This window comes from Numida meleagris, chromosome 4 (assembly GCF_002078875.1).
Source record: "Numida meleagris isolate 19003 breed g44 Domestic line chromosome 4, NumMel1.0, whole genome shotgun sequence".
NCBI lineage: Eukaryota > Metazoa > Chordata > Aves > Galliformes > Numididae > Numida > Numida meleagris.
Genome location: NC_034412.1, coordinates 67,346,686 through 67,365,234, shown reverse-complemented (window position 1 = coordinate 67,365,234; position 18,549 = coordinate 67,346,686).

The window sequence follows — 18,549 nt, the reverse complement described above, 5'->3', positions numbered from 1 at the left end:
TGCCTTTTTTCTCCTTCCCCTGGGTTTCTGTAGTTCCTCTCTGTGTATGAAAGAACTTCAGTATTTCATTTAAGCAGATTTAGCATTAAATTATCTATAAATGTGCAAAGAACACTGGCATTACCAGTGCCTTTGTGTGATGTATTTTATGTAGTTTTCAACTACTTTTGAGCTTTGTTGTTTATCTTGTCTAATTATTTCAGGTTATTACACTGTATGGCTAAAATAAGAAGTTACTGCTTAGTTATGGCAGATTATAGACTGGTTGTAGTGTTGACAGAACAAGACTGGCTGAAAAAGCGACATCTAGAATACATAGGATTTCACATTTGGCAATGACTACTAAAGATGACTTGCTGTTATACTGTATCATACAGAAGAAAGGATTTGCTGTGGATTGAGGAAAGTTATAAAATTTTCTCTGTAATTAGACATGATTATTAGGCATGATATGAAAAGAGAGGAAAACATGCTGTTCTTGTGCACAGTAAAGGCCAAATAGGGTACCAGTTTTATTTGATCTTTTACTTTTTTTCTTTGCCTGTAACATGGGTTTCCAACCTATTGCCTTGCCTGAACCATGAGTTGTCTTGGGTTGCGTATAAAATATATAGCATAGTTAATGTACTTAAATAACTAAACCTCTTTTTTTTATATTTTGTATTAAAATGAAAAAAAAATAAAGAGGGTAAAAATAACATAAAACTAGTGGGATATTTGGCCTTGTTTTTGTGAAACCAATGAATCCATGTCTGGTGTGATGGAGGTGGTTATAATTCTCAGTGAGTTCTCAAGGTACTCATCAGAGACTTTAACTATTTTACCCTCACTGTTCTTCATCCTTGATAATAGTTTTTCACAAATGTACGTAATATCAAAAAGGGATATTTTCGTCTAGTAAGATAGGTCATATAAAAGTCTAGTCAAGAGGCAGGATCAAAATTTTCTTTGAATTGAATATATGATTGCAACTCTACACATTCCCCTTAAAGTTCCCGGGTAATGTATTTATGTCAACTGAAAGTGGAGCTGCAAATATAACAAAAAATTGATGATTTTTTCAGAAATCTTGAAACCTATTCTCAAAATCCTTTATCAAAATGGAAAGCTGCATATTTTTTGCTGTTCACAAGATGGTGAGGTCTCACAAGAACAGAGTAGAGGGATCGGACCACCTCCCTCGACCTGCTGGCCATGCTTTTTTTGATGCAGCCCGGGATACAGTTGGCTTTCTGGGCTGCAAGGGCACATTGCTGGCTCATGTCCAGCTTGCCATCCACCAGTACCCCCAAGTTCTTTTCACCAGGGCTATGCTCAGTCCTTTCATCCCCCAGCGTGTATTGATGGTGCAGGTTGCTGCAAGCCCATTGCAAGACCTTGCGTTTGACTTTGTTGAAGCTCATAAGGTTCTCTTAGATTCACTACACAAGCCTAAGTGTCTCTGCATGGCACGCCATCCCTCCAGCATGTCAAACACACCACACAGCTTGGTGTCATCTGTAAATTTGCTGAGAATGCACTCAAGCCCACTGAGGGATGCCACTCATCCCTGATCTCCATCTGATCACCACATTCTCAGTACCATCTTGCAACCAGTTCCTCATCCATTAAATGGTCCACCCATCAAATCCATATGTTTCCAATTTAGAGAGAAGGATGTTGTGAGGGTCTGTGTCAAAGGCCTTCCTGAAGTCCAGATAGATGACATCAGTGTCTCTTTCCTTGTCCACTGACACAGGCCACCGTACAAGGCCACTAGGTTGGTCAGGCAGGACTTGCACTTGGTGAAGCCATGCTGGTTGTCTCACACCATCTCTTCTGTGTGCTTTAGCATAGCTTCCAGGAGGATCATCTACATCATTCTTCCCGGCACAGAGATGAAACTGACAGGTCAGTAGTTTCCTGGGTCATCCTTTCTATCCTTCTCAAAAATTGGTGCAACGCTGCCTTTCTTCCAGTTACCAGGAGCTTCACCTGATGGCCACAACTTTTCAAATATCATCAAGAGTGATTTGGTGACTACATCAGTCAATTCTCTCAAGACTTTGGGATGCATCTCATCAGGACCCATAGGCTTCTGGATGCTCAGGCTCCTCAGGTGGTTGCAAACCTGATCTTCACTTACAGGGGGAGGGACATTGCTCCCTTAGTCCCCACTTTCTGACCCATCTGTTCAAGGCCTATGCAAAGAACTATTATCAGTGAAGACTGAAGCAAAAAGTTACTGTGTACCTCAGCCTTCTCCTTGTCCATTGTTACCAGCCTGCCTGTACTGCTCACTTCGGGGGGTACACTTTCTTGGAATTTCCTTTTCTGGTTGATGTACCCATAGAAGCCTTTCTTGTTCTTCTTTGCACTCCTTGCTAAGTCCAGTTCCAGTTGGGCATTGGCCTTCCTGACCCCATCCCAACACAGACCTGCAGCATCCCTATACTCCTCCCACGATACCTATCCCTGATTCCATTACCTGCGTATTTTCTTCTTGTTCTTCAGTTTGACTAGAAGGTCCCAGTTCAGCCATAACAGTCTCTTGCCTTCATTTTCTGACTTCCTATACCTGAGGATGGAGAGTTCTTGTACTCTAAGGAAAGCTTCCTTAAAGATCTGCCAGCTCTGCTTCATTCCCTTGTAAACTGGCTGCTATTACCCACAGATGGGTGTTTCGCATCCAGAGCCTTGTACTTGTTTTACAGGGGCACCTAGGGTGTGGAGTAGACAAGAAGGTATTTTGCTTGGAGCCTCAAGTGTGGATTTAGCACCATCTACACTTTTCCTCTAAGTTGTTGCCTTCAGCCTTGTAGTGAGAGGATATAGGATGCCTTGGATCTTGTGATTTCCTCTGCAGTTGGTCTCATCTCAGCATGGTTCCTCTGACCCTTCTCTTTTCTGGACCCAATGACACTTTTTAACCTACCTATTTTATCATGTAACCTTGCCACCAGGCTGAGCATATCATCCACTTTATGTCAGTGTAAAACACAGTCAGGATTTGCTCTGCTCTCCCCAGCATAACACAGCTCTGAAGAACAGGAAAAACAAAAGCTGAACATACTGCTGCATCTTAGAGTCAGTGTGATGTTACTAAGGATACAGTGAAGACCAGTGGCCAGTGTTGTCTTGGTTTCTAATGTCTGGTTTTGAAGCACAGTGCATTTACTACTCTGGTAGTCAGCCACAGGCATGGCACTGACTGACTGATTGAATTCCATAAATCTTGACACTTTCAATTGTTACTCATCTGATACGTCCATTCTCACCCCAAATCACATCATCTCAGGTGTACTTTGGGAACTTACAGTACATTTTAGCAAAGGAAGACATACAGAAACATAATGGAGGAGGCAATAATGCCAATCAAAATACATATAGTGGAAAGAAATCTCATATAAATAATGTAATCTACTTTTCCAATCTGTATGTTATTTACAAGGTAAGGCGCAGAGGTTGAAACATCTTTACTATGACCCCAGATTGTTTCCCTTGCTGAATCTGTTTTATATATGAGTCAAAGAGATGAGATTTGTGAGAGCAAAGGGATTTCTGTATTTGTAGGTAAGAAATTATGTCAAACAATGTGGAGTATATTTCCTCACATACATTCAGATGAGGCTGTTTTTTTCCTGTATATGGCACATTGCTACTTCATCACTTTGATCTGAACTTGTTGCTCTATTTCCTTTTCTATTCATTTCTATGACTATTATATTTATTTTAATTATTATATTAATTATATATTATATATTATAATGTAAAATATAATATATTCTGAAATATTTCTGTTTCACTTTCTATTGCTTTATACATTAGTCTGCTCAGTTCTGTCTGTACTAGCAAATGAGAATGTTCTCTTCCAGAGAAGAAAAAGAGATATTTTAAATGCAGCCTTCAATCATTGTAATTCTGAAGAGTGTGTCAGACCTAAACTAGGTAAACCAGCCCATCCATAAAGATCATTATTTCTCAGTCATGTCAGAAGCCAGTCCACTTAATTTTTTTAAAGCTGAGAGCTGCACATATAGTACAGATCTACCACATATGTTGATGTGCTTTTGTTTTGGAATTGTAAAAGATTGAACTGATGATGCTAGCAGGGTAGCAATAGTTCTAGCAAATTACTGAGCCTCAGGAGGACTGTTTTGGCAGCAATCTCAACTGCAGCTGTCATCTCAGTGCTGTCATAGTATAGCTGTGTTTTAACAGTTATTTCTCTTTTCAGCACTACCGTGTTCCATTCTCTGGCCATCAGAGTGCACATTTTGGTCAGTCAGGAGCTTACAGTACCAATAGTAGTTTGACATGACCCTTACTACAGCCTAGATGCTGAACACGTGGGGCTTTTGTCATAGTCCATAGGTGAGATGTCACTTTCTGAAACTTCAGGTTCAGTTTTGTCTTCCAGCTCAATGCTACATCCAAGGTAATTTAATTCTACACTGTAATCTAAATGTGCCTCAGTTTTTTGGAGACGGATTAGTAGCATATGGTGTTTTTGCATTGCAGAAGCATCCCTGGTGATTTACGTAACATGAAATTCCAAGAACTGCAGGTTTACAGAATAAATATATGGTATTTTCCCCCATTTTCACTTTTCTGTGACATATAGTTTTTGTCAGATATACATTTACATTTGGCCTCTCTTCTATGGTGTAAAAAACTATTACTTATTATTATCTAACTATCTTATTATTATCTAACTTATCTATTAACTATTACTAATTATTATCACAGTGGAAAAACATATTATCTACAGACCTCATGATTACATGCAGGTTTTTCTAACTACATCTACTGGAAATTGTTTGCAGTCTTATTTTAAGGCATATAGACAACGTTATATCTCTTAAATTAAGTACATTCCAAAAACAATTGTTTTATTGCTGTTAGTTCTGTTAGTTAAATCTACAAAGACTTTTGCTTTCATTTAGTGCTGCATCTTACATAAATTGATTTTTCTAGACTCAGGAGGACATATTTTGTACCTAGAATTTTCAGGAGTATAATGCTCTACCAGCCTGGTTTGTTCTCATGGCTCGCGGGACACTGAACACCTCTGACACTGATGAAAACGGAAGCAGCCTACATTAGATTAGTATTATTTCTATGACTTTTCACCAAACTTAACAGTTTTCCAAGATATGTTTCTCATCATGTATACTTAGTTATATGCATCTAACATTACCTACAATCATATTTGTGACAAATGTAATTGTATTTTGTGTTAATGCAGGGCCTCTGACTTCAGTGTGTGCTGCAGTCATGTGTTTTACAGTGTAGTTAACTTCTGCTCTGTTCTCTTGAGCATTACGTGGCAATGGTAAATCCCAGTTTAGCATGGAGTTTCCAATAGAGATAAAAGTTCTAGGTGACTAGCTATGAAATCCTGATGCATATACTGAGCAGTTCACAGGTATTTTTGGGTGAACTGTGTCTATATGCCCAAAGATTAATTTGCCTGTGAAGTCTTGTAATCTCACAATATATAAAAAGTGCTGTATGGTTAGGAAGGTGTTAGAAAATCACAGCCAGATTGTTTAGGCATGCCAGTAGAGCTGATGAGAGTTGGACTAGCTACTCTAAGTCACCCTTTGGTGCTTTAAGCGTAGCTGGTTCCCTCACTGTAGATTTCTTCTCTAGCTGCCCCAGAGACTAAGACTGCCACACAGACTCACAAGTCAGCCATGATTTCAGTGAGGCTGCCTCTGAAGCCTGATTTCTTCATTGAGAACACACTGTCTAAAATGGTAGATGCAGGGTTGAAACTGTAATGATCAACATCAGAAGACCAGTCTTTATTTGTGATGTAATTGTGACCAAGTAACTTCCTTTGACTAAGATTTGTTATCTTTCATCACGTTTTCATCGTGTTACTTAAACATTCATTACTATACAGTTACTGTTTTATTTATGGAAATATGTTCAACATAGACAATGTTAAAACAGGTACTAAATATAAAACTTCCCATAAAAATCATATTGGTACAAACTGCAAAATTGCTACCCAAAGTAGAAACCAAATACTTCTACCACAAAAAGAAAAAGAAAAGAAAACCAACCAAACAAAACCTTAAAGCAAGGTAATTTGAATTCATGAGAAATGGTGAATATTCATGTTAACTTTTTCACAGAAAACTATCCATCCAAAGATTAATTAAGAAAAATCATTCTGAATAAGAAATGTATATGGAAAACTGTCAATCTGTCCCTGGACAAATCTCAAGCAGAGAAGAGAAACAAGCAAATTAGCTAATAATAGTATTCACTCTCAATTATTCATTGAGATAAAAATACCATCTATTTTCTATAAAGGATTTTTTTTGTAGTAGATATTATGTTTTCCTAAGGCTGTTATAATCAGTATGATTACTTATCTCTAGTTTTAGAAGAATGCTCTATTGCAATTACAACCAGGGCTAGTTACTGTTAGACATACAATAATTATTTTCTCACTGTCCTGGACACTTCAGTAGTTATAGTTATGTTTTTATGGGATGAAAAAATATTATTTCAGTTTGTCCATGCTGACATGGAGATAACTACTGTCTCTAGAACATATATTCTTTCCCTAAAGATGTGATAATTGGCTTTATTTTTTTTACTCATAAGAAGACTTTATTACCTAGTGGGTAAGATCTTGTCAGATCTTTTATACTGTGAAAATGGAGTGAAATGGAAAATGGTTTTCCTTTTAACTAGGTACCTCATACTAAAATACTGAAGAGAGTTAAAACAGCTTGTAAAGCCAACAAAAACTACAAAACTTCTAAAATATAAATGCTACTTCTTTGTTCTCACTTTTGACTTTTTGACATTTTTGCAATTTGGACGGTAGAAGAGAATGAAGAGAGAAGAAAAAAGAAGTTTGAAAAATTGAAAGATGTGAATGTTTTATTATGGTCAGAGAATTAATTTATTGAAAACCAATAAGGTATTTAATTTCTAAATAGAAAAGAAACACTTTTAATGGCTCTCACTTTTTGAAAACAACAGAAGTTATGTCAGATCACCAGCATCTTTCCAGCATTTCAAGCCTGCTCTGGCTCTGTGTTTTGACTTAGGAAATATGCAACTCTGTGCCTTCCCAGGTTGATTGAAATTAAACCTCTCCATGTAGAAAGCAAAAAGTTTACTTTGATTAGAACATAAAACTCATTAAAAAAAATTTGAGATGGCATAAACTGTTTCCTGCACTGGCTTTCAGCTAATTACCAATTCAAAATCATGGTCTTAGTTCTCTTCAAATTTCTCTGATTTAGTGATTCAAATTACTTTCCTGCCTACATGACCTGTCTGAGTGATCATAAACCCCTGCAAGAGCTACTTGCAGCTATAGTGCTGGGACTGCCAGCTTTTGAGTGTCACATGTCTGCTCAGGAGATAGAGCTCGTGCTTCAGAGGTTCTTCCAGCAGCCCTTCCACAAGGGTAAAACTCAATATAAAAGCGATCAGGACATCCATGAGCCCTAGTTCCTGCCAAAGAACCACTTGAGCTAATAAACTTCTGTAAATTAGCCTGTACACCATGTGGTTAAAAGAAATGCTCCATATTGGGAATAGAAGAGGGATCAAAGGAAGATACTTCATATTTTCTGCAGTAAACAGTTACATGTCGGCGGCACTAACAATCCAAAAAGACTAGATGTTGTCTAGATCACACTTACATCAGCATTTCATTCAGATAAGGAGCAAATGTTTGAGGTTAATGGCATTTCTTCAAATATCTGAATTTACTGATTACCATTTATTTTGATGCTTATTGTTGTGTTCCTCTCCATTCTTCCCAATATCTTGTTGAAACCATCAGAAGACATCCATTTCTGCATGTGTTGGCACACAAAAGTATTTCTGTTCTACTAGATTTCCACTGTTTATTCACTTCTGAAATTTTGACTATTTTATCGGCTATATATCTTACCTCTTTGCTCTAAAAGCATAATATTACCTTGTCTTGCTCGTCTTGTCACATATTCCCACCTTGTATTAACATCTGTTAAAATTTCCGTGTAGCTGCCTTCTGGCTCCCTTGCTGCTTCTTTGCATTGTACTGAAATGAGAGTCTTTGTTCCTTCTGTTACATTGATTGTAATGTTTCATTCTTCTTTTTTGTGCACCTGTTCAGAAGATTTACCCATTAGAGCTTCCATTTCACAAACTATTTATAAGCTTACTAAGAAGCATCTGTTCAATTTTGCGATCATTTTGATCTGTAAATTCTAAGAATAACCTGAATTATATTGATACTAAACCTCATTCCAGGCAAAAGCAACATTTAATAGGGAATTGTTAACATTATATATGTTTGTTCAAGCTTCTAAAAATGTGGAGAAGTAGAACAATCATGGCTCAATATACAAAGCTTATGCACAGTATTTTCAAGTCTCACACTGCAAAATGTATTTAGAGATAATATGTCAAGGAAGCAGAAAAATTGCGTGGAAAGTTAGAAAGGGTTTCAAAAGGAAGATGATGTATAGTTAAGATGAAACAAGCTATAATACAAAATTAACTAAAATTTCATTTGTGGTCCCATTTTTTAAATTCTCATCTTTAAGAGCCTGTTCTGGGTTATGTAAGAATTCAGCAGAAACTGCTATAATGCAAGGTCTTTACGAAAACCATATCTTATGAAGATTCTTTTTCCTTTGTTTACTGCTACTAAACTGAAAAAATGGTTGCAGGTTAAACAAAATGCATAGGGGCTGCAGACAATACAAATTTGTTTATTATTATCCTCCAAATTAAAAACAAAATTATTTCAGTGAACATGTTTTGATTCTGAATGGTTGTAACTGTATTTTTACTGTTTTTACTTTGAAATACTGATATCAAATATTTTGCTAAAATGATTGCAAAGCTGTCAAGTGTATTATGTGTGTTATATTGAAATGTTTTTTTAAGGCATATATAACAGGTAGTTGTTCTCATAGACTTACTTTGTAATGAGAAGTTGCAATTTGAGTGTAATATGTGGTAGTAGTGTGTAAATTAATGAAATACGTAAGACAAAACAATTCTTGGCTGCAAGCAAGTCTGATAAGAGTTTACCAATGTATTATAATGGAACCAATGGCAGATGATAAATTCTATAGAATTTCAGGGAATTTCACATCACCTTTCATTCTGGATAATTACATTTTGGCTAGGATTATTGGTTTTCTCCTAATCAACATAAAATTTCAGCAGCTACTCTCAGTATCTCAGACTTATGAGAAATTATGAAAATCTATAAGTGTAACAAATGGGATAGCACATTTCCTTAGTAAGGTACAGCCTTATTTAAAAAAAAAAAAAAAGAGAAAGGCTTTGTCTTTTTCCTTTTATCCTTGCTGACTGGTGATATTTTCTAGCACTAAGAAGTTGTATTTATTACATATATATTTCCTTTGAATGTTCCTGCTTATATCTCATTACGAAAGTTTAACAGCCTATCAGATATCATTGCAGCTGAAATGTATTGGATAGACTACTGTGATATCTTACTGTTTTTCTGACTTTTTTATCACTGTGTGGTATTCTTTCTTCCCCATAGTTTGTACTTAATTTCAGATACAGTTATTATTCAAACACATTCGGGAGTGCTAGGGTCCAGTTTGTCCTCAGACTTTTCTAGACAGGCCTACTCTCATTCTGCTTTGCTCTCAAAATTGAGCAATCCCTGTAGCTTTGGTCTCAATCAGGTTTGTCAAAAATGTATTGGCATCCAAGAACCATACGGACAGGTGGGATGATGCAGACATTTATGAATCTAGTGTTGCAAATGAGTACTTGCAGGTATAGGCTTACTTCAGGGATTTTGATCCAGTCTGGTTACTGGCTAGATTCAAGGGAGTGATTACTGTTAGAGTTCAACAGTAATTGAGCAGCTATGTTATGTTTCCAAGAAGATTGTATTAGAGATGGAGACCAAAAGTCACATGGAGGTAAAATAACTTACAAAGATCATTTAAAGGCAATGAGGCATGACATTTTGATGACTATGAAACCTTTATACTTTTAAGATCTCGGCAAAGAAAGTGATAGCAGTAGCCATACTGCACTGGCTGGCCTTGCGGTGATACAGAAGTTTTGCTGCAGTGGCCTCACTTGGCTTTCTCACTTCGCTTATAGTTGGTTGTGGTATACTTGACTGCAGAGACAATACAGCTCTGGAGCTGGAGAGTCTTTGAAGGAAAGGTTTGGCTTTTCTGCTGTTCTTTTTTAGCTTCTGTGGCAATGTAAAGGGGTAGCTGCAAATGCAGATATTACAGAGGTAGGGCGGGGGTGGATAAAAGTACTCAGCACCATTTCTCTCCTGTAACTCCTTTGAAAGAAAACTCAGGTGTTATGCAAGTGGATTTATCACCTTTTGCAGATTGTTTTTGTCTCCTTATATGTGCATTTCTCCAGTAACATTTTGTCCTGGTGCTAGCAGCTGATATATGAAGAGTACTAGGAAATGAAAAGTCTTCTAGGATGGTAATTCTTCTATTTCCATTCCTAATCCACAACGGTGTAAACAAGAGAATTCACCAATCTGATCATCAATACAGTGTAAAACATAAGGGCTTCTTCAGTTTACCTAAAAGATGGAATTTCCTCAGCAGATACAAATCAGTGCTACACAAAAATTGCTTAGAAAAATCCTACTTTTCAGAATTCTTGTTGAAGCAGGATTGAAAGTCACATATCAATGCTGCTGAACATCATAAAATAGCTCGAATCCACCCTAGCCACTTCCTTACTTATCTATTTTATATTTATTTATTTGTTTAATAAATTAGTGATAGAATGAGACGCCTCAGAAAAACTTTACTTATTCTTGAAATCCACAAAATTTAATCTGGAATTTGACAAAGTATTTCCTACAGTGCTTAAAAGAAGAAGAAGAAGAAAGTGCCTATGATTAATTTCTGCTGAGCAATATTACTTCTAATAGTGTGAGTGAAAAGACAACTCCAGATAAAAATAGAATTAGTGACCTGAGAACACAAATTATATATATGTTTTTTTCTGATTTGGAGAGGTAAATTGTCATGAGGAATAACTGTATATGAACAAACTCATTGTAAATTGGTAGTCCCTCAGAACTCGCTTATGGTTTGTATACTTTTCAGTAATACCTGAGTCTACACATTAATAGATCAAATAGGTCTTACATTTCGAAAAGCTGTGTAAAAGCCTAATCGCACCCCCCCCCCCCCCCCAAAAATGTAACTTACGTGTATTACATATATATTCCAGACCTTGTAAAAGTTCAAGTGGTCATCCAGGTCACCCAGTTAGGTTGTAGACCTGGCCTAGGATTTCAAGAACTGACTTCACTCTTCTTTATGTCCTACTTCTCATACAAACCAATCAGAGTGGGGAAGAGTCATCATCTGTAGCATCTAGTATCACACTTAATCCAGATAATCATGAAAAGAATAACACTTATTGTGTACAGTCAGCCCAACAATAATATCTTTCATGTGAAGAGCAAGACGGAAGGTACGCACTGGTGTTAAGTAGAAGTTTTGTGTTCTTTTTCTTGTTTTAACAGAAGGCAGCATATTTTAATTGTATTATTGTGCAGTATTGCTTTCTGCAGATTAGATTACACAGGGGTGTATGACAGACATACTAACTGAAGTTTAACATGATTACAATATTAATAAAAGGTTAAATAATATATACAGGCTTTCTGACCTGGTAGTAGTTCTTGATATGAGGAGACCTAGTCATTTCCTCCAAGCTCCACTTTGTGACACTGTTGCCTTAGGTCTTGCTCCAGGTTGACACATTCAATGGGAGTAGAACTGAGTCCTTAAAGATCAACCTAATAGAATGATTGTTTCGATATAAATCATGAGATCTTAACTTTCTAATATATCACAGACTTATTTTTCTACTTAATCCTTTTAAGGATTACAAGTAAAGAAATGTGTTTGCCTGGAGTTAGTTCTTTGTTGGTTGGTTTTTGGTTTTTTTCTACCTTGTTTTTTTGTTTGTTTTGTTTTTTCACCTTTGCCAGTTTTGCGATCTTAGCTTTGAATTTTGAAGTTAGGTGCAGACTTCCTTGTTCCTTCATTATTGCCTTCATTTAGGTCCAGTGGGGCAGTATCTATCCTCAGAATTCAAAGCCAGAGCATCTGAACTATCATTAAATTCTCCTTTCAGTTTTTGCCCCCATAACTACATTCAATCTGAGTTTCTGTAGAAGTGAGAAAGAAATAGGCAAAGTTCATTTTAGTTACCAAGTTAAGCAGGTATGACTACAAAAACTTCTGAATATGAAGTGATATTTTTGCATCTTTCCCCAGAGCTTACCTGTCCTCCTAAGTTTTCTTGAAGAGATTGGAAATCAGACTGCTAGCCAAATGCTCATGCAAATAATTATGTTTTTGACATAAATTTGACATTGTGTTCATCAGAGGGATACACGCTATTTATTTGCAGAAGTGGTTATTTTCCATAGAGTAAAGCTTAGCTTTCCCAACTCTTCATTACATAATTTTCAGCCAAATATAATGAAAATTGAATTTACACAATAGTCCTTTTATGTAGTGTTACCTTTAAAGCCTTAACAAAGATTCCAGTCCATTCTCAAAAAAGATCACAAGCAATTTTGCCCTTGATTTATGTCAACAGTTTACAGGCAGCTTCGACCTGGTTCCATGACTATTGGGGCAGAGGGACCCACAGACCCATGCCCTGGGAAAGGGAAAAAGGGTAGGGAGATGGGCCTAAAAACAAAACAGCAGCAACGATCGGAGGAGAAACAAACTAATTTACTAAATAAGATGTCGGAATGCAGAATAACACAATATAATACAATATAATTACAATTTAAGCTAATAAATCCAATAAAATGAGAGTGTCCAAAATTAAAGTAGGCCTTACTCTAATACTGATGGTGATATGGCTGGGGAGCGGGATGCTGCCAGGATGAGAGATGGGCAAAGAAGAGGGAAGGTCTTGTGATATGCAAACAGTTTTATCTTTCCCTCTGACCGGAAAATGGTAACAGCAGCAAAGTCCTCTGGGAAGTGTAGTTGTTCTCTTCTGAGAACCAGGTACCTGGAACTATCCACGATCCACAGAGCTGGAGCATTAACTCTTTAACTCCCAGCGCACTACATGATGTTATGATATGGAATACCAATAACCCAAAATCATAAAACCATGACAATTTATTAAAAACAGATTCATGAAGTGCAGGAGAATACAAGTATCTGCCTTATCTTTTTACAAATGAGAAGTACATGGTGTGAATATAACTGTATTTGTAATTCATTTTATTTGTTTTATGTAGATATAATAACAAAAGTTCTTCTAAGGAATGCATTGGTTCCAGGTGAAGAGCTTATATCTTTTGAAATGATAGAAATAGTATTTCCCTTGCTCATTACAAAAAATATCGGGGAGTCTGTTTTAGAAATGTATTTTATTCTGACTCTGTGTGTAATATCTTCTTTGTTTTCTGTGAAGAGTCATTCCTGTGCTATCTAAATGCCTTCACTTTTTTGTGTACTGTTTTTGTCTGGTGGCTTTCCTTTCATGAATGAGAAACGATACAAATCTCTGTTGTGTTTGCTTTGTACCTTTTTGTATATTTTAACCACTGTCTAGTCCAACATATTAAAGTTCCCATAGATTACAGCAGGCTATCTGTAATATAACACCTAAAGATTTTAATTTGCTGAATGCCTGCACAGGAGGTTTTCTCTATCACTGCTGGAGGATGACAACAGTGAAGTTTATAACAAGCTGTATATGGCTGGATAACTGCTGAAAGTCCTCTCATTCAAATCTGTGCTTTAAGCTGTGCTGCAGTATGAATCCAAATGCTCAGAAATAATTTCTTAAATATGCAAAAGATTATTAATGAGAAAATAATCGCTATTGCTTAGAGGTAACCTCTTGCACTGACAGATGCAGAACTGTAAATATTTTTGAATATGCTTAGGTGTTCTTAAAAATTTACTGCCAAAAGTTAGGAAGTAGACGCAGAAAACCACCTGAAATGCAAATCAAATAAAATCTGTTACGGTTATAATGTGTCACACACAAATGCCTCAAAAACAGTAGAAAGACAGAAGAAACTGTTTAAGAAATTAAGAGGCTGTTCAGTTTAGTACCTGAAATGGTATTGATCTCATTTTAAATGTTTATAAAATTTTCAACTCCACTTTTAAGAATCTATTAAAACACCCAATTTTATTCAATAAAAATATGACAAGCTCTTATTTTATTTCTTCTATAAACCTGCTGCACAAAACTCAGAACAAATTTTACATAAAACTACAGTGAAATTTTAAATTGCATTTGAACAAAGGAGAATCTATTTATCTGGACTGTTTCCAATTAATTAATTGAGAAACAGTATTGTTTGTTTTCTACTACTCTGATAACCATTCTGGGGAAATAATTTATTCACCAAAAGTGTGTTCTCTTACTGGAAGCTGAAAATACTGAATCTATATAGGAAATGTTTATAACTGTATTTCAACATTATTAACGCATTACAGTTGCACTTAATATGTGAAATCTTTATACTTTTCCAGGATTTAAAGTAATTTATTTCTTTCTCTTTTTCTTGAATTGGAAGCGTAATTAAAAAACTCTAGCCTAATTAAACAGTTATCAGACACAAGTGTGCAGGTGTACAACACAGAATCTATATATAAATTCAAACACATTTCCATCCTGACGAACTTACAATCTGAGCAGAGAAGATAGAATAAGAAGATAAAAGAACACTTATTATAACATATTTATAGTTACGAAACTGATACATAGAGAATTGTTAAAAGAAAGTGCCAATAGAAAAAGACTGATCTCCAGGATACTAGCGTGCTTAGCTACCTTCCTTTCAATTGGTAAGTTACTTCATTCTGTGAGCCAAAGCAGCCATGAAACTATTATTTCAATATATTCAGTTATGTCTGCTGATCTGGATGAGTATGTAAATTCTTCACAATTACAGGATTATTATTTCTGAAAAGCAGACCTGAATTAGTAATGACTTCTTGCAAATGTCACCAATGGGTTTTCATTGTTTTAAATGAATGGACAATTACACTATTTTTTAGCTCTGAGTAGTACCCACAAAATCTGTATTTGCGGGACAAGAACAGCACTTCTCTATCCATAGTAGCTGAGAAATGTTTTAACAGGAACTTTAGAATGATAATCTTACATAGAATAATGGCGATTAAGTACATGGGTAAAACATTCACCATATTCACAGATGAAGCATACATGAACAGTTGTATATTCACTACCATGCAGTACATTAGTGCACTAACGCTGATGGATTAAAAGTGAACATTTTTCCTTAATAAATTTCAGCATATCTTTGATTTGATACAACTTGTTTTGAAAAGCATTGCTTTTGGTACTGAGGAAAAAAAATAGGTCACAGCTCATCTACATTCCAAAATGCAGTTAACTCCTATTTCAAAGCCTGTAGCAACAACTTTGGAGATGAAACGTTAAAAGGACGGTGAGCTATTTTATTATGTAAGTATGAGAAGGCAGGCACAAAAAATTAGATTGAAAATATATTTAATTCTAGGTAGTTAAAATAATTTATTTGATTATATCTCCTTTTTCCTTTAAATGCAGATGCAGACAAATGTTAGAAAAGAGTCTAGAGCATAATTAGAACAGAGGAAACTATTATGTGCCAGACAGAGGGAAGACATTAATTTAATATTCTATCTGATGCACTAGACTCATCTGAAGCTCGTTTGCCAGAGATCACCACCATCTCAATAGCTACAACAGAATGGGGTGCTTTTCAGTTGCCACACTTGGACGTATTAATAAAAACGTAGCTTCATCAGGAGCTGGATACTCACAGCCAGGCTGTGAGACTGTCAAAGTCAAAGTAACTGTATGGATGCATAACTTATTCTCTACTTTTCTCCAGAACAACAGACTTTGGCAAAAAGATGGTTCAGATGGTTAGGGCAAGTAACATCCTGAAACACTTTACAGAAGATTAATATATCAGAGATTATCTGTCAAGTTATAAATTTTCACTTGTGGATTCAGCTGCAGCTTCCCCAAACCTTGGCTTTCTGTTAGCTGAATTGCCACCTAATCTTTGCATATATCAAAAAAGGTGTATGCTTTGTTGTGTAAAAATTCACTTGATCTCTCCAAGTCCTACAGGAGGGTTCAGTATCTTCAATTCATTTGATCACAATGTATATTTGGCTGTTCTCCCATCTAGGGAATGAAACAAATAACATTAACTTGTCTTTAGAGAGATGTGCTTTAGACTGCTTATCCAGATTTGGTTCCCTCCACTTACTCTGCCTGATGTTCATTTTATTTAAGAAAAAAGTTCTTATTTCTAATGAGCTATCTCTTAAGTCAGATAGAATATTCAAAAATAATTCAGCATCCAATTGTAAAAACAAATTTTCAATATAGAAAAGACAAGACTCTAAGAAACTGTCATCAAGATCATTTAAATTTCATATCTCATTTGTGGTCTTACTTCAGGACGAAAATTTTATCAAATCTTAACCATATTTCTTTGTTGATCTGACATTGCATCATATTTTCTGTGTTCAGAAGATTTGATCAACTCAAAATAATTACGCATTCCAGCAAAACCTTTTTCTCAGAAAGTAAAAACCTTTGTTATAGTTTAAGCTAGTGGCATATTTTTCCTGTTACAAGCTTGTGGATGTTAGAAATTGGAGTAATCACACACACACACAAAACAATGAGAATGCATTTTTTCTTATGAAATATTTCATCTTTTCCAGACTGTTAATGGCAGCCCATTTGTTTTATTACCTTAGTTACTGTGATGCCATTTGGGGAATTATTTACAGGCCAGCTCTGTGCAGCTATGACATTTGGTGTTGACGCATGCCAGATTAGTCTTAGTGCCAACTTTAACAATGCTTCATGGCATTTAGAGAAAAGATTTTGGGGACACATTTGGAGTGTAGACAGAGCCACTGGATACATGAGAATACTTGCAGCTTCCAAAAGTGTAAGGAGTTCCTTTTAAGAGAAGAGGAAGGAAACTGAGTATGATGCCTCTGAAGTGCATACCTGATGATGTTATCACGCAGTGGGCATAATAGAAAATTCATCCCTTCAATTCCATCTTACTACTTTATTTGAGGGGGATAAGAAGAAAAGATTATTTATTTATTTATTTATTTTAAGGGATAATTGTAACTAGGGTAAAAATGAATTACTTACAAAATGACAAAATGGCTTACAAATGAATTACAGGCTTAAATTCAGGTAAAAGCAGTGCATTCATACATAATTGGTATCAAAGGCTAAATGTTAATGTTCTTTTGAAGTTAAGCTTCCCTCAGTTTACTTACAAAAAACAATCATTCAGTGAATAATTGATTACTATTCTGTTCTAATTTGTAGGGTTTTTTTAATATCTGGATGGAACTATGACCTATAGCAATTCAGACTTCAACTGTTAGCGACATTTCACCAAAATTAATTCTTCCTTTTGCTGAAGAGGTACCTGTAATAACTCTTGCTGCCTTTCACAGCAAGGAAGCCTCAGCCTCTTTTATCCTGTTAAGCAATTAGTCGCCTTACTCTATTGCTTTTAAAACACACGTGCCTAACCAGCTAATTTTATGTTTTTGTTGTGCTTTTTTTAATGTTTTAATAAAAAAAGAATAATAATCATTGTTGCTTATATACGTTAACTATATTACATATTTTTATGTGCAGCCCAAGTCAATTTCTCTGCACTCAGTGTGGCTCAGGCAAGATAAAAGGTTGGATATTACTGTTTTAAAAACTACTTGAATATATCAGACATGTTTCTCATCTGAAACAACAAATGTAATAACATATAAGGAGAGTAATTTCTTTAATTCATTATTGTTTTATAATCTACAGGTTTTTTTCTGTATTCAAAAATTCTCAGCAAATGCTTTTAAACATTCAAGTTTTTCATGTTTTGTGCTCTTCAGTTTTCTCTTAACCACAATATGGGCATGGCCAGCTGGAGGCGTTATTCTGAATAAGGTCAACTGTCCTGATTTCAGCTAAAACAGTGTTGAAAACACACCACTGCCATAGTTGGTGCTGAGTGATATGAACACACCCAGGGCTGAGCTGGAGCCCAGAGGCAACAGGAGCTGGGGTGGAGCCAGGACAGGTGGCCTGAATTAGGCAAAGCTTATTCCATACCATGTGACATCATTTGCAAGGCCATAAAGCTGTGGTGTCGGTGTCGGTGTCCTTTTGTTGCTGTTCCACATTAGTCAGCAGATGGTGAGTGATTACTCTGTAGCGGTGTATATTGTTGTTATTGCATTTTGTTTCTATTTTCCACTTCTGTCAGAAGTACTTACAGTACTTCTGTGAATCAGTTAGAGCCTGGATGTTTTTTCATACAGAAAAGTGAGGGTTTTTGTAATGAAGGAGACCAGAGGCTCCTTCATTTTAAACTAAACGGAGAATTAAAAAGTAGTTTATATAACTGCTTTGTTAGACTTTTGATTATCTTTATCTTAATTTACTTCAATTGCTTTTCCATTGGAGAAAGGATTAAATAAGGTATTGTACTGGAAATTTATGAGACAC